The sequence below is a fragment of the Hoplias malabaricus genome, chromosome 5, assembly GCF_029633855.1.
Source record: "Hoplias malabaricus isolate fHopMal1 chromosome 5, fHopMal1.hap1, whole genome shotgun sequence".
Lineage (NCBI taxonomy): Eukaryota > Metazoa > Chordata > Actinopteri > Characiformes > Erythrinidae > Hoplias > Hoplias malabaricus.
In genome coordinates, this window is record NC_089804.1 from 57282705 (window position 1) to 57301176 (window position 18472).

Consider the following 18472-nt stretch of genomic DNA (forward strand, 5'->3'; position numbering starts at 1 on the left):
GATAAGTAAAGTACTGCTGCCTTCAACCAATGCTGTCCGGACCAGAAGAAAGACACGAGTTTCCTCTGTATTTCTGCCAGTAGACCAGTGGGAGCATTCAGAACCGCCAACCTGTGCCACTGGGTAGATGCTACAAGGTTGTTAATTACAAGCACTCTACCTCTGTATGACATTTGTGACAGTAGCCATTTCCAACGCTCTAAGTACTTTGACCTACCCTGTGAAGGACTGGCACCCCCTCCAGGGTGTATTCTTGCCTTGAGCCCAATGATTCTAAGTAGGCTCTGGACCCACCGTGACCCTGAACTAGATAAGCGGTTACAGATGATGAATGAATGAATAAGTACTGTGACACTGAAGTCAATACGCCGTCCCAGTTTTTCTGAACCATCTCAGGCGTGCCCAGGTAAATGCACAGCACTTTGAGGCCCGTCCTGCTCCATTGTAGTCCCCCGGGCAGTTGTGGTGGTTCAGCAGTTCTCCAAGGTCCACAGAGCAGAGCTCCACTCTTGCCCCAATTCACCTTTGAGGATGATGCTGCGCTGTATATATTCAAACAGTCTTTCAGCTGTTGTACATCTTTTCTATCACGAATAAAAACAGACACATCATCTGCATATGCTGAAACTGCAATACCTGGCAGCCCACTGATACATAGCCCATTAACTCTATTCCTAATCATCCTCAGAAGAGGCTCTATGGCGAAGGAGTAGAGCAAACCCGACATTGGACATCCTTGTCGGACCCCTCTCCCTAACTCCACTGTTCTCGATAATCCCCCTCCCACTCTCACCAAACAGGTGGCGGCAGTGTACAGCAGCTTCACACACTTAATAAAGTTCTCTCCAAAGCCAAAACTTGTCAGTGTTTTAAAAAGATATTTATGATAAACTCGGTCAAATGCTTTCTCCTGATCTAATGAGATCAGACCGATATCAATAGGAGAAATCCGAGCCAAGTCCAATACATCTCTGATTAAAAACTGATTATCAATAATGGATCGACCAGGAACGCAGTACGCTTGGTCACGATGTACCACTTTAGCAAGCACTCCTTTCATTCTATTGGCTAAAACTTTGGAGAAAACTTTATTATCTGCACACAATAATGCTAAGGGGCACCAGTTTTTTAACTCACACAAATCTCCTTTTTTGGGCAAAAGAGTTATCACAGCTCTCCTGCAACTGAGGGGCAGTTCATTGTTCACAACGCTTTCAGACAACATCAGATATAGATCATTACCGATCTGCTCCCAAAAAGTTTTATAAAATTCAACTGGCTGTCCATCGTGCCCGGGGCACGACCCGCCTCCATCTGAAACACAGATGTTCTTCTGGAGTAAGGGGAGAGTCTAATAAAACTGAATCATCATCAGACAGTGTGGGTAGATCAGCCAGAAGTATTTGTACACATTCATCATCACATGTATCTGTTTTGTACAGGTCAGAATAAAAATTCACAGCTCTGTCTCTTATTTCATTCATATTAAATGACAAACACCCATCAGACACTGTACAAAGCATGGATCTGTTTACTTTCATTGTAGTTTTTCAAGATTAAAAAAGAATGTATTTGGAGCATCCATTTCTCAAAATTTTTGAAATCTAGCTCTTACAATTGCACCTTTTGCTCTGTCTAAGAGGAATGCACCCATATCACGGCGCAGCTCTTCTAATTCTGCCTGTTTGCTTTCACTATTCTGACTTACAATTTGCTGTTGTAAATCTCTCTCTGCCTGTATTAGGTGCATAGACATTGATAAAGATAAGGTTCTGTTCATACATAGAAACATTCAGAATTAACATGCGACCACCGCAAACTGCTTTCTGAGGTATTAATTTTAGTGGCACTTCAGGCGTAAATGAAATGACTACCCCTGTGCTGATAGTCATTGGTGCCATTATTTAAAAACAGGGGACCTTTACACCACATTTTCCACTGGACCTCATTATCCTCATCACAGTGAGTCTCCTGCAAAAACCAATCTGCAAAAAAGTGTTCAGAGGTACGTATAACCCATGAGACCAGGTTGCCAAAAACACATTCAGCTTCTTACACTTCATGTGCTGTGAGAGCAGTTCACGCTTGTACACATCTCTTGCACCATTTACATTTAAAGAACCAATATGTATTATATTCATAGAGAATGTGAGAGAGAACAGAACCAGAAAACACCAGTAATATTTCACCAAGAAGTGTATCAGAAAAAAACCTATCCATCCTAACTATTGATTCAGACATTTACGTGCAGTTGTTATCCACTTCTTCAACCTGAAATGTTGTTTTGGGGAGAGCACCTTAAAGGTCTCCGTTTTAGCCACATGGTGTACTGAGCGAATGAACTTTTGGGGATCAGGAAAAAAACTACTTAACGATACATTCCTCTTTCCTTTAGTTGCTCTAAGGAATTTATTTATTTCTGAGAATGTATAAACGTCATCTGTTTGTCTGTTCTCTGCTGCACATGCCTCAGATTGAATGGGTAAACTAGCTGTAACATCAGACAAACCTGAGCAGTCTGAGATCACACTCACTACCTCAGACTCACATCTTCCTATGAGTTCTTCACAGTTATCAACACAGTCTGTATTCTTCTCTAAAATCTGCCTTTCATTTTCACACACAGGCTTATTAGTCTTAGCCAGGGCTTTCCTGTGAATATCAGTGGGGCCTTCCACAGTAGCAGCAGGAATGGGCTCCTCCTGCATGATTACATTGTCATTGTTAACTGTACTGTCAGTGCTATTAGAAGTTTCAGAAGTGTGTGTTAAAGGCTGAAACACAGAAGTCTCGTGCTCAATAGCAGTACCCTGGGGTTCAGAGGAACTACTCTTGGGTTCTGAGGTTCCAGCTACCTCTTCCCTACCATTCTCCCCTATTACCTCCTGTACAACACTAATTCCTAGCTGTTGATCTGGCAACCCGTTCGGCTGTTCCTGTACCCGTTTAGAAGAAGCTGTTTTGATCACTCAGGTTTTCCTGTTTACTCGTTTCTACTGATATTTCTGTACTTATATCTGTTTTTATAACCTACTAACCATCCATAGATTTCTTCGCAGGATCTTTTAGATTGTCTCCGCAGGAATAATTTATTACAGAGGCACTAAAACTGCCACCGGACCCTGGAGTAATGTTCTTGGTGTAAGTTACTAAAATCAACTAAAAGCGGCAAATACCTGCAATTCCATGGCTACTACTGGCTGTTTTGCCTGAACAGAGTGTGGCATGTTTAGTTTAACCCCCTTTTCCACCTCTAGCAACAATGATAGTGGTTGTGTTTGTGCTAAGTGTCAGCTAGTTAGCTCTCTGTTGGATAAAGTGGACCAGCTAGAAGTGCGCATCCGGAGCTTACAGTAACAGTTAGCTGTTTATCGGGAGCCAGAGCGCCGGATATTAGTGGCAACCTTAGACTGTTAGCTAATAAGAGATATTTGAGGGTAGTCATTCATGTAGAGGCCAATGATATTCATTTGCGGCAGTCTGAAGTAACGAAGGGTAATATTAGAGAGGTGATTAAACTGGCCCAGACGATGTCCGATGCCGTAATCTGCTCTGGTCCCATACCAGTGCGGCATGGCGCTGAAGCTTACAGCAGACTTTCGGTGTTAAACTGCTGGATGTCCAAGTGGTGTTCCGAAAATCAAGTGGGCTTTATAGACAATTGGTTACGTTTCGAGGGCAAGCCTGGTCTTATAGGTAGGGATGGTATCCACCCCACACGGGAGGGTGCTGCCTTACTTTCTTGCAGCATAGCATATAGTTTTTTAGTTAGTCAGCAGAGTAGTGTAGACAGCTGCTGACAATCCAGAGCCAGGACCAGGCCGCAGACAGACAGGTGTCACATAGAGTTCAACTGTATTGAGACTGTGTCTTTCCCATGAACTAAATGTAAAAGTAGAAAAACAAAATCAGCCTGTTTCAGCAACCTAATCAATATTAAATCATACACAACACCTAGCAGCAACACCTCAGAACTAAAATTTGGGTTACTCAACATAAGATCACTAAACTCAAAAGCAGTCATCGTAAATTATTTTTTGACGTTTGACATTTTCTGTCTTACGGAAACGTGGGTTAGACTAAATGAATATTCAGCACTAAATGAAGCCACCCCCCTAGGCTATAATTATGTACATAGCCCAAGAATATCAGGCAAAGGAGGTGGAGTATGTGTAATTTACCAAAATACCCTTCACTTATATTATATTTTTGATTTTTTTTGATTATTATATTTTTGATTTTTTTTTGAAGGTATATTTATTATATACCTTCACTTCTTTCGAGGTTCTCTCCACTATTTATTACAAATCCGGTCACAAAAAAGAATGCATTTTTATTATGCAACATTTACAGACCACCAGGGCCTTACTTAGAATTTCTGAAAGAATTCAGCGATTTTGCTACAAACCTAGCGGTGTGCAATCATAAAGTTATAATTGTAGGAGATTTCAATATCCATTTTGAGAAGGAAAGTGACCCACTAAAAAAGGCATTTACCTCAATCTTAGACTCTTAATGTTGGTATTACTCAAAATGTAATAGGGTCTACACACTACTGCAGTCACACTTTAGACTTAGTTCTGACACTAGGTCTTAACGTTGACAAAATTAATATCTTACCGAAATCCTCAGCAATCTCCAACCATTACCTAATTTCATGTGAGCTATGTTTTAGCCATAATATATGTAAGAATCCTCACTATTGTAGCGTTTTGACCTTATTCGACCTCGTTCTGATTAATGACATTTTAACTAATGATAATAATTGTTATTATTATGATTGACTTAAATGACAAAAACATTAACAAGTAATTGGAGAGTGAATACTGGCATCGTTACGTGAGTTCTTCAGGATTTTCAGCCTCTTAATGAACAAACTCTACACATGGTTATTTCAAATAATGGAAATATTTTATTAAGAGAAAAGAGAATATTTAATAAACATAGCACAATCATAAAAATTCTCATGGGATCAACGCAGGTTAAACCGGTTCGAATTTAGAGACAGGCTAGGCGATATGACTTGGAAAAGATATGTTGCTATGGTCTGATTAAGATTATGTTACTAAGAGATTTAATTCAAATTTCAGCTCTGGAAATGATGAATCTTAGCTTACTTTTCTGTCGATTTCAACCACTCGATGGGTACAGAGGCACTTTGAGGTTATGGGAGAGCGGAGTCTCGCTTGGTTCCCGCAGTTCTTCCATGGGAGCTTTTCAGGCTGGGTCAGCATAGACTTAGTCACTCTTGAGTCAGGCCGCCTCGGGCGTGCTCAGAGCGTAGTGATGCAGATGAAGAGATTTCCTCTGACTCACTGTCCTGAGTGGGATGTTCCATCCATATGGAAGGCTTGGAACAGAAGTTTGCTGGTCCTTACAGTTTCCAGAACTAAAAATCGAATTAATAAGCCTATACTTATTTTACGATTTTCCTCTATCTCGGCGGTGTCTCTTTCTCTGGCCACGAATAAGTTTCACCTGCTTTGATCAGTCGTGAGATTAAACTTGGATGGGCTACAAACATGAACACAAATAAACAAAGAAAAGATTACTGAAAATTGCTCAACGTTACTCTGTAGTTTCTGTATCACACTGCTAACTAGCACAAGGCGTCCCTTGGAAGTTGAGTGAGGTCCTCTATAAAGTTCATTGGAGAGTAGTTTCGTCGGCATAAGAAGAAGTAGAGCGTCGCAAGTGAAGTGAAGAGATGGCGACGTGAAGAGCGTAGAAGAGTGTAGCGTAAAAAGCTAAGCGGAAAGAGAAGGACAGAGTGCTCAACAGAACGAGCTCAGAGCTGGGCACTCCCTTTTTAGATGTGGCACGGTCATGCCCATTTTGGAGGTCTCCTTTTTTTGATTGGATCTTGGGTCTGAGGCTCACGTGACTTGTTTCACATTTCAGAGAGGGAAGAGAATCACGTATACATAGAAAACTGAATAAAGTAAAAAATACTTATACATACTTGTGTTATAGCACAATGAGTGTCCTGGATTATTAATATCAAATATCTATGTATATATATCTTGGGTATTTTATGATTACATCCCACTACAATATTATGCTAGAAGTTAGAAACTAATTTAATTTCCCTAATCAGAGACATGATTGAAACAGTAATACGCATCACTTCATTAGTTAGTAGACATTCACTTGAGAATAACAGGGAGTAACATTCATACATATTGCATAAACATGTTTATAAACACTCGGTGCATGCATTAAGCATTTAGAAGGCAGCAGGGCAAAACATGATTTCGCAAAAACGTCCACTTGGGGGCACTGTTGGTCCATGCTATTTTTTTTGTTTGAGTCGAGTTATGGGAGTTCACCGCAAGGTCAATTCTGGGGGCCATCTGTTGATTTGCAGAAGATTATCAGTCGCCATCTTGACGCTGAAGCAAATAAAACTGGGTTCGTTAATCTCATTCTCTCACTTTGTTTGATCTCCTTCTGGCTTAAAAGCGTCATAAACTGGGTCTGTTATCTTTCCATTTCTGAAGACGACAGAACGTGTCCTGCTTAGCCTTTGATGTGCGTGAGTTTGTGTGTGTGTGGGGAGGGGTGCAGAGTCTTTACGCACACATGCAATTTTGTGGAATGTGGGGTTCTGTTCCAAAAAATCCTTATCAGAGTGGAGAGTCTTTCATTCAAACTTTTCATTTCTTTATTCGATCCATACTCCACTACATTCCCCCCCTTTTTTTAGTTTTATGGTCCGGCAGGGAGCATAGAGCTGAAAAGAACTTTTGCTGTGGAGGAAGGTGAGATCAGCAAGCATATTCAAATACATTTCCAGAGCTGATGTCTTCCTATCAGTGTATGGGTGCATATGGAGTGTTGATGTTTGCATGCTGAAGGGATTCTAAATACTTAGGGATAGGTCTTGTTCAAACGCAACCTCGAGAGCTGGTTCTTCGACATGGCCTTCGGCTTCATATCTAAAACTTGTGGGTTCACCTCTCTGGGCTCTCTTATGTCTAACGAATTTAACCATTTTATGAGACCAAGTTTCTAACCTGCTCTGTAGGGCTCGAGTGCATTTGAAATAGAACCAAGCTATATCAAAGGTCAAAAGATATCCTAATCCTACCAGTGTAACTGGTAAGGTGTCTGGAGTGGACCATGCATAGGTGACAGGCTGAACTGGCCAGAGGGGTTGAGACAACAGCTCTCTAAGAGTGTTATCAATAGAGGTTAGGTCAATGACTTGGGTTCCCTCATATTCTAGACGAGTTAGTGTTTTAGTATCTAGCTCGATGGTGTGTTTGGAGAAGAACTCTGAGATTTCTATGTCGCTCTCATATTGGTCAGGGTTCAGGTGATACAGGGCCAGGTCTCCTACATGTAGGATTGTGTTTACGGGGACGTCTACCCAGAAAGTCTGGCTAGGAAGGGGTACCCTTTCTGAGGTGTCATGTTGATCATAGGTTAGTAGGGCCTCTCTAAAGGGGGCGTTAACCAACCAACGGTTTCCAACAATCTCAGCTTGGGTACTGGTTACAAAACGTCGGGGTGTGACCATCGGGCATTGAGTATTACTCATCATAGGCTTAAGGCCACAAATCCCATTTACACTGTCATGAATAAAAGGTTTGCTAGGGCACAAGTAGTGAATGTCTTTAGTGAGTGTGCACATAAGCAAATTGGGTACCAGATATAGGTCATGGTTATCGTCTTGATATGCTACAAGAGATGTTGTCTTTACACGAACATAGGCAGAATCTTGCCAGAAGCCAACGTTGACAACATCTTTCAAACGGTAGAAGTTTTCAGGCACCATTATGGGAAGATTAAAGATGAATGCTAATTCTCTGTCTTGAGGATTGACATAAATTGGGATGGCGCTACCTAAGGTATAGGCTAGGTGGGCCTGGAGATCAGTAACTACTTCTCGAGTTACTGTAGACAAAATCTCCTGTACTAAGGATAGAGGCACCAGATAGGGAGGAATTCTCCCCATGGCTAGGCTATCCACAGAGGAGCTGATTTCTTGTAGCATATCAGACAATAGCATATTCACAAGCTGGATGTGGGCAAGGTCAAGTTGCACTACTGAAAGCATAGAGTTAACCATCTGGAGCGTTTTGTTCAAAGCGACACTGTGAGAATTGAGTACTACGACGGTGCCACGTAGGGTTTGCCCAATTGTTTGCAGGTGTTGCTGCTGCTTGTTTAATTGGGTTTTAATGTTTGGAATTTCAGCCTGCAATTATCCTACTTGTCGTTTGACAGTGGCTACATTGACGGCGTTGACGGCAGATGTTTTGTTATTAACATATAAAGCTCTACATGGGCTTGCTCCTGAATACCTTCAAGATACAATTTCCTATTATGAGCTTCCACATTCACTCAGATCACAGAATACTGGATTTTTAATTGCTCCCAGAATTCAGAAGGCCTCAGCTGGGGGAAGAGCCTTTTCTTATAAAGCCCCCAAACTCTGGAATGATCTTCCAGAAAATGTTCAGGACTCAGACACAGTCGCAATCTTCAAATCTAGGCTAAAAACTCATTTGTTTAGTTTATCTTTTGGTAGCTAATGCTCCCCCATAGATAAAGGCGGCAGATTCGGGGGTTCCATGGACACAGGGAATTATAGTAAACTGAGACGCTGGTGCTGTCGTCCCGCCGCTTCTCGTGATCACTCAGGGTTGTTGACGGTGGAGCGGAGGGATGCCAGTGTTTCAGGATGCTCCCGTGTCTGTGTGTCCTCCTGGTTCTCTCTTTTTAGTTAATGCTGTCATAGTCAGATCTGCCGGAGTCATTAGCCACACTCTGGAAATTTTCATATTTTCTACTTAACAAACACCAAACAGTTCAAAACTAATTCCATCCCTTTACATCTTTCAGAGTAAACAACTGCCCACCTGTCTGTCTGGACACTGATGGATGACTGTCGAGATCCTCCACGCTTCAGACCAGCTGCCCACGCTCCAGCAACCACCAAGTGCCCTTGAAGCTGTCCCTACACTGAAGTTCTCATGGACTACTAACTATTATCACCAGTAGATTGACCAGAGGAGGATGGGTCACCCCTTGTGAGCCTTGGTTCCTCCCAAGGTTTCTTCCTCAGCTGGGGGAGTTTTTCCTTGCAACTGTCGCCCCTGGCTTGCTCACTTGAGGGTTTTACATTTGTTTTTACATTTCATGTCAAATCTTTGTCTTACTGGAATTCTGTGAAGCTGCTTTGTGACAACATCAGTTGTGAAAAATGCTATATAAATAAATTTGATTTGATTTGATGTTCCGAGACTCAGTAGCGATCCCACAGTTGCAGCTGCCATTAGCAATCCGCCTATGAAATGTTTAGACCGTTTGTTAAAACCATTTAGTTCTGATTGCGTTACAGTAAACTTTTGTAGCTGGTGGAGCATATGAGTTACGTCAGCTTCGGCATGGCTGATAGCTTCCTCAGTCCATCTAACTCCATTCCGGCCAGTTTGCAAGGTGGTTATCGGTAGGTTTTTACTACACGCTTCGGCGGGATTCAGCCGTACGAATACTCTCTGGGTATGGGGGCAGCAATTAGTGATTAGTAGTCTCGGCTGGTCTTTCAGTATTATTCCGGAGTCAGGACCTGGTTCAATCACTTCAGGGAGCACGGCGGTTCCTAGGGAGCCGACGGTCAGGAGAATGAGCAGTGGGGCCATCCTACCGGGAGAGATGCTCATGGTTAGATTTAGGGTATTTACGGCGAGTCGTTTTAGATAAGTTATAAAATTTTTCACTATACCCCCCTTTTGATAAAAATTTTTCTAGGATAAACACTCTACAATAATCGACGATGAGGGACTAGGATCTTGCACCCTGAGTGTCCTCAGTCTGGTTAGAAGCTCATTGCCTGCTGAAGAGTGAGAGGAAAGGGAGAAAAGGGATAGAAGAACTAAGGTGTGAGTAGAAGGCTGTAATTGTTTGTTAACCAACACCCTTCTTGCCTTTGGTTCTATTGTTTATGACCTAACACAAGCGTTAGTATCCCCTACAAGTCCCATGGGGGTTGTGTGTGCTCTGATTTGGTTGCTGTCGCCCCACTTGAGCTCAGTACTGCATCAAACTTTGTTTATCTTGATTCTGTAAACAACGTGGGACAGTTTGTCTGTGATCTTATAGGGACCGGACCATCGAGGTAGGAATTTGCGGGCCAGATTCCCCCTTGTTTTCTGCAACCTTCCAACAGGTTGGACAAAGATGTAGTACCATACCTTGTCCCCTATTTGGAGTTCGTCGTGGGATGCCTTGTGATCATAGTATGCTTTGCACTTTTTTCCAGTTTCTGCTGGGCGAAGGCGAAAGTGGCTTTGAGGTGTTTCTGCAGATCCTCCATATACTGATGAGTGGTGTAGGCTACTGCTATGCTAGTTTCACCTGGCTGATATAACAGATGTAGAGGCAGAGTCATATGTCTCCCTGTCATCAACTCAAAGGGTGAGATCCCGACCGCATCATGTGGGGTCGCCCGTATGGCCATCAGTACAAGGGGTAGCTTGACATCCCAGTCTCGCTGGTTTGCTGCTACGTACTTTTTCAGTATGCTAACAACAGTTCGATTGGCTCGCTCTACCTGACCTGAGCTTTGAGGATGGTAGCTAATGTGAAGGCTGGCTTTTACTCCTAAGAGTTGCCAGAGCTGCTGCATGACCTCAGCTGTGAAATGTGTCCCTCTGTCAGAGTCGACATGGCTGGGTAGGCCAAACCGTGAGAAGACACGGTCCATCAGTAAGTATGTAGTGGTTAGCGTTGTGCCATTCAGTGTGGGGAGGCATTCTACCCATTTAGTGAATGCACATGTGACTGTGAGGAAGTACTTGTTACCTCTTACTGTTCGAGTGAGTGGTCCAACCCAGTCTATCCGGAGGTTTGACCAAGGGAAGGATAACCCTTTCTTTTGCAAGGGGGCTCTATGAAGAGGATTTGAGGGTGGAAATTGGCAACATACCAGACAGCCTTTAATGTAATCAGCCACATCTTTTACCATGTGGGGCCAATATGCCACCTGCCGGAGCGCATGGTGTGTTGCTTTGACCCCTTTGTGTCCCGCAGATGGGGAGTCATGGGCATGCATCAGCATCACCCCCCTGTGGCACTGAGGAACCACGAACGTAGGTGAAGTGTGCAAGTCAGTGGAATGAACAAGCAAGCCTTTGATGACTTGGAGGGACGCTCTGGCGTACGCGCCGTATAGGTCTTTAAGACCTAGTATGGTGTCAAGATGGGCTAAGATGGGACATGTAGATGGGTCAGAGACATGGCTAAGCATTTTAGAAATAGAAGGGTCTCAATCTTGGAGAGTAACTAAGTCAGCGTCAGAAAAAGCAGGGTTAATAGGGACAATGGCAGTTTTAGCATTGTCAGGCGACGCTGTCGCTACAGTTCGAGACCGTGTAATAGCTAGGATTTCGATGTCGAGCGGGTTTGGATAAAGGGAGGGATCGAATGTCCATGATGTGCCTTCGCGGGCCCCTTGTTTGGCTAAGCTATCTGCCTGGTCATTCAATTCTTTGTCATCTCCCAGGACTTGGGAGTAACCCCTCACTTTCTTCCAGTAGATCTGCAGGTCATGTGTGTCTACCAAGTGTTCACACGCTGCAAAAAGCTCTTTGTGTTTGACTGGCTTTTTGTTTGATGTGGTGTAGTTGTTGGTTTTCCACAGTTTCAAGTGGCATGTGAAGATCACCAATGTTTTTATGATATTCTGGACCGCAGACACTGAATTGTGATGACAATTCCTGCTATTTCAGCATATTGGGAGGACTGAGCACCCAATTTGAACATTAGGGGTTCGTGAGGCCGCCCATTTATTCAGACAATACCCACCCCTGCCATTAGGGTGTGTTCTCAGTGGAACAAACAACCATCTACATATGCAGTGACAAGGTCTTTGCATGTGTTAGGGTTGAAATAGTGGTGGTTAACCACGGTAGGTAAGAGGGTTTCTGGAGCCTGCGGCACTTGGGAAGGAATGTCTCCTTCACATCGCCTGCAAGACACAAGGGCATCAGGGCATGCTTTGAAAATGTTGAACTCCGCTGGAGAGTTGGCATACCCAAAGGGGCACCGAATGAATGTGTACTGTCGGTTTGCGAAGGTGAAAGCTAGCTTGTGTTGGTCTTCTGCTTGCACCGGGATGGTCCAGAAGCCAGAGGATACATCGATGGTGGAAAAGTATTTAGCGTTTCGGACCGAGGGAAGTTCTTGCTCTAATTGTGTCATCGGCCACCGAGACAATGGAACCTGTTGATTTAGTTTCCAATAGTCGATGGTCAGGTGCCATTTACTATTGGGTTTTATGTCGGGCCATAATGGTGCTGAGTACATGCTGTTGCAGGGTCGAATTCTGCCCTTTTCCAGCAAGTCATCAATGATTTCTTGTACCGGTTCATAGGATGCCAACAGAATTTTGTATTGGCGGACAAATGTGGGTGGTGCTCCTGGACGAGTGGGAATGCGCACTGAATGAATGTCAGTGAGACCACAGTCCGTTGAATTTTTGACAAAAGATTTTTGGTATTTAAGAAGCACTTCACAGAGTTTCTCGCGTTCTTCTTCGCTTTGGAGGGCATCGGCCTCCTTTAGAACTTGTTCGACTTGAACCCTAAATTCAGAGTCAGATAGTTCTTTTGAATTGCGTGAATTCAGAGTGTCTTCTCCCGTTTCGGGGAGAAGAGATGGTTCCCAGGGGGATTCCAGGGATGAATCTAAAGAAAGAACCATGACCGTCATTTGATCATCATCAGTGAGATCTATTCTGCAAATGGCATCTTTACCCATGTTCAGAGCCAAGAAGAGAGCAACAGCTCGTGTCGGATGAGTATAGAACACATTTGATTCTGGATGATCAAGAAGCAGGGATTCAGGCATTGGTCCTATAATCGGGATTCGCAACTCGAAGTCATGGAATTTCGTACTACCCAGAGGAGATGAATGAGGAATTGTGAAGGATTGAATGGTTTAATTTCGTACGAACAGATAGGTGGGTCTTGCTCGTGTTTCCACCAAAGGTGTGGCTTCGAGGGTGAGACCTAGTTCAAAGAACTGAGGTGACGGTTGGAAAAGTGCATGTGCGTGGCTTAAGTGTTGGCCAGGTCGCATGACCAAGCGGATGGGTACATTTGCGGTGTTCGCAGGTACCACAAGGGAACCTTGGTTAGTAACCTGACATACCTCAGAAATAGTTTGTCCTGAGCCTAGGTTGCTGGGATCTGAGGACCAGGTTTCTGTTGAAACATCAGTCAAGGACCACAGCACACTATTGAGGGTGTCTACGTGGACTTCAAGGAGCACCAAGAAGTCACTTCCAATGTAAGCGTAATGTGGCAAGTTAGAGACGACCAAGAAATAATGGGTGAGTACCTTTTTGTTCCACTGGATGGTTAGAGCGCAAATTCCATCAGTGGGTGACATTACTTTTGATGTCGGGTCGAGAGGAAAGTGACAAGGACTGCTCACCAAAGGAATATTTGGTTGAGTGAGGCGCAGGGTCTCAAAGAGGGTTTGGCTTATGGTGGCCTTGTCAGTCCACAGAGCCAGAATTACATTGTCCACATGATGGTCCTGCATTGTGAGACCATTCACGATGGGAAGGCCAGGAGTGTCTGTTGTGGAAGGCTTAGTGAAAGTGCACAGAAATGTGCTCCGCTGTTCTAACATGGCATTAGGGGGCCAGGAAGAGACTGCAGTCTCTGGTGTGGCCACCATGGGCTCAGTTTCCTCTTCCTCAAAGTTAGGGATCTGACTTGGTGGATCTCCTATTGATTCAGGTCGGATTTCAAGACGGCAACACTGAGCTTCCTGGTGGTGAGGGGTGCAGATGGGCAAAGGCTCACGCACTTGTGCCCAGATTTTTGACCTTTTGAAGTCAATCAGTGGTTCAAAGCGATTAAGGAGATCTTTGCCGATGAGGAAGGGAATTGTTTCAAGAGGAGACACATGAACTGGATGCACTAAAGTCATTGGTCCAATGGCTAAGTGTATTAGTGCCATAGATTGGATCGTGAGGCTTGCATGTGAATACGGCTGAATTTTAAGAGAACAGTTTTGGAGCTGTATCTCGCGATTTTCACGCCGCGCAATGGCTCGAACCTGGTGGAACAAGGCGGAAGACATGAGGGTGACATCTGATGCAGTGTCCAGCTGGGCCTCATGTACTAGCCTTCTCTCCACAATGGTGGACATATAGAATTTACGTGCAACCCCTTTCTCAGTTAAGTGTCCCATGAATTGTTGGACGAGTGTGTTGCCTTCAATGACCGAAGGGTCGTCTGGCGTTAAAGCTTCCTTACCGTCTAACTGAACAACCAAGACAGCACTGGAGGGTGTTTGTGAGTCACCCCCCTGTACCATTTGGTCCTCAGCGATTGCCTGGGTCACGAGGAGATTGCACGGTATGCTAGAAGACGGAGCTTCGCTTGTCACTTCTCCTACATAACTCTCTAACATTTCTGGGGTGTTAGAGGATGGCTCAGGGTCCGACCACACAGAGGTGATAGAAAGAACGTCAGGTTTTTTCTTTTTCTCTTTGCAAATCATTGCAAGCATTCAGCGGATGTCCTCTAATTCCTTAGAGTTAAATTCCTTGCCTTTAAACTTGTCCTTGGCATGATTTTCTTTATTTTGGTACCAATATTTTTCTTTCTTTTCTTTATTAGAATCAGAATGCTGGTTCTGAGCTGTTCGCTCATATCCCTTATGGGGATGTGCTGGTGTTCCGCGGCCCGCACCGCAGTTTTCTGCAGGGTAGTAGTCACGACCATACCCAGCCCTGTCCCGAAGGCTCTAGAAATCTTTGCCGCGATTTCTGTCTGGCCTGCGAGAAGGGTAGCGCTTGTAGTGGTGTGAGGGCGGAGGAGATTTCGGGCCCTCCCTGGCCCACGGAGTGGGGGAAGGGTCCCGGGCGGATCTTTGTGGATCTGCCTGGGTGGCACCCTCCAACTCTAAATGTGGGGAGTTGGAGTCGACATTAAAGACTTGGGGTGTTTCGGACCTTCTGTTGGGATTTTGTTGTGTTTTTAGGAAACCTCTGAGCACTAAATCACGCAGCTGTCTGCTAGACAGGGTGCGAGGGCAAGCTGAGACTCCCAGCTGATGACTAGTGTGGGGATGGAGGTTTTGGATAAATAGTGATTTAAAATTTAACTCTTCCTCCATTCCGGAGTCATTTCTAGGTCCGAAATACGCCTGTCTGAGTCGGTTATAACACTGCTGCGGGGATTCCTGGCGTTGCTGTTTTACGTTCAAAGCAGCGGCCAGTCCTGTCTGTGACAGGTAATTGGAGAATTCTTCCTCCAATGCTTGGCACAGCACATCATATCGCGCTTTCACATAGTCTGGCTGACGTTCAATGAAGTTACTGACGTCTCGGGTGGAGGTCAGTTTAATCACATATAGTTTGTCATCTACTGTGATTCCGGGGAACCGTTGGAGGTAGAAATAAATATCTTCAGGTAAGAAAAGATATCATTAGAACCATCAGGTTTGGGATCAAAGTAGGTTATATTGTGCGCGATTTTGTCCAGGTCCTTGTATGAGGAACCGGGAGAGTGTAGAGGTTGAGGGGGCCAGGCACTGGGTTGCAGTGCTCTGGGTCTAGCAGGGCGTTGTAAGGGACAGCTGACAGGAGACACAGGGGAAGGCAAAATACCTGTTGATACCAGAGGAGGTGCTGCAGCAGCTCTAAAGTTTATGGTCCCTGAGTCTGGTTCCTGATCCTCACTATCTTCCTGCTGGTCTTGTCTTTCTGTAGCGGCTCACGACTGACCTGTGAGGCTTTCTGCACAGTTTCTGCGAGTCCAGGCATCACATTACTGGTGAGGCTGGTCAGAACAGAGAATGCCTCATCCCACAAGCTATCTACATATACTTCCGGGGGAGAAGTCCCTTCTGCCATGTTAGCTGTGTCTAACTGTGAGGTGTACCTTAATTCTGTTTAATTAGGATTAATTCTGTTAATCCCTTTTAAATTAAACCGAACTAAAATTCACCTGTACCGAGTGCTCTAAGAGTAAGTGCTAGTCTGTATGGTGTTGGAGTTCACTTGTGAATCTCTAAAGGAAGTCTGTTAGTAGTAGAGTGTGGAGTGAAAGTTGCTATACGCAAGTGAGCGGAAAAAAAATATTTTTTTCTTTTCAATAATTAAAGTTTAATTAAAATTTGAATTGAAGAATTGTCAAAAATTCTGATTAAAGAATAAAAAAAAATCAAATGAAAATTGATTAAACTAAATAAAAATTTCCAATTAAAGAATTATGAGAGCAAAGGAGATTTTCCAAATTAAGGAGTTATTAAAAATAACGGAAATAGAAACAAGACTTTCCCTTTTAACTGCGTTTACGAACTGGTATCAAGTTAAAGTGCCAATCTCTAATTACTGCACACTGTTTACTTATAGCTGTATCAGCTTACTGTGTTTCCAAGCCTTTAATCTTAGTTATTCAGGTATGCAGAGTTTAGAGACAGCCACTAGAGCTGTAATACCAGATCTTGTTAGTGGGAACTGGTCAAACAATTTCAATTGCGATAGCAAGTTTCTCCACTAGAGGGTACTGAAAGTAAATCTGAATGGCAACAGCAAGCTTCAGTATTAGAGTTGAACTTAATTGTAATACCAGACCGGGGCACCAGAGGGTGACAAGCAAGTTTATAATGCAATAGCAGCAATGAACACCAGTCGGCACTGGTGGGAATTCTAATAAACACGGCACGAGTAGACACAATGTAACACAAATGGGAATTTCCACTGTAGCGGGAAGTTTTAACACTAGAGGGCGTTATCAAAATTAAAATCTAAAATGGGAACAAAGATTTCAAACACTAAGGTACTTTAAAAAGATTTGCAATGACAGCTTTTAAGCACGAGAGGGCTGCTAAACACTTAAGGTTGCCTCGGCAGACAACCTCCCAACCACTAGAGGGTGTACGGGAATCAAACGTCAAGGGTAGCACCACACTTGACCACAAGGACGGGCACGGGAGGACACGCTTCAATAGACGCTAGTTATGAAGTCATTTCCCTGCAATCAAGCACTTTAACCACAAGAGGGAATTCGTCTTCCTCTGTTTTGGGGGCGTTTTGAATTTCCCTCCTTAGTTTTAGCTCCACCCCTTCAAAGGGGTCGTTCCTTTCCTGAATTCACGTTCAGTTCGCCAGGAAGAGCTGAGCAAAACAGACCGCTCTCTACACAAGCTGTATTTTCGGCTGTGTTCTATTAGTAACCTCCAATTGCCTAGCGCGCGATTCGTTATTAACGCTGGTAGCGACCCAGTTTTAAAACGAGCGGAGGAATTCAGTTCGGTGGTCCTTCGCGCCGGAATCCGCGGCCGAGTGTCGAACCGTGGCAATGGCCCACCGCGGAATACGCGCAATGGGGGTGCCGAGGCCTTTGTTTAATGCATGCAAAATGGCGCACTTCCAAAACAACCAAGCTTATTTTTTCAACGGTATATACCACAGAACAGATTTTCAACAGTAACATACACAACACGAAATTGCCCACATCAAGCTTTGAATCTCAATCGTTATACAGCAACATAAACAGCGGAAAGCATTTCTATAAACCCAAGCTGAGATTATTTATCAGTGTTCACAGTTTGTTCATTAAAAAGACTGTTTCCTGCCTCGCGTGGGCGCCGATATATGTAGAGTTTTGACCTTATTCGACCTCGTTCTGATTAATGACGTTTTAACTAATGATAATAATTGTTATTATTATGATTGACTTAAATGACAAAAACATTAACAAGTAATTGGAGAGTGAATACTGTCATCGCTACGTGAGTTCTTCAGGATTTTCAGCCTCTTAATGAACAAACTCTACACACGGTTATTTCAAATAATGGAAATATTTTTTTAAGAGAAAAGAGAATATTTAATAAACATAGCACAATCATAAAAATTCTCACGGGATCAATGCAGGTTAAACCGGTTCGAATTTAGAGACAGGCTAGGCGATATGACTTGGAAAAAATATGTTGCTATGGTCTGATTAAGATTATGTTACTAAGAGATTTAATTCAAATTTCAGCTCTGGAAATGATGAATCTTAGCTTACTTTTCTGTCGATTTCAACCACTCGATGGGTACAGAGGCGCTCTGAGGTTATGGGAGAGCGGAGTCTCGCTTGGTTCCCACAGTTCTTCCGTGGGAGCTTTACAGGCTGGGTCAGCATAGACTTAGTCACTCTTGAGTCAAATCAAATCAAATCAAATTTATTTATATAGCGCTTTTCACAACTGATGTTGTCACAAAGCAGCTTCACAGAATTCCAGTAAGACAAGATTTGACATGAAATGTAAAGACAAATGTAAAACCCTCAAGTGAGCAAGCCAGGGGCGACAGTGGCAAGGAAAAACTCCCCCAGCTGAGGAAGAAACCTTGGGAGGAACCAAGGCTCACAAGGGGTGACCCATCCTCCTCTGGTCAATCTACTGGTGATGATAGTTAGTAGTCCATGAGAACTTCAGTGAGTCAGGCCGCCTC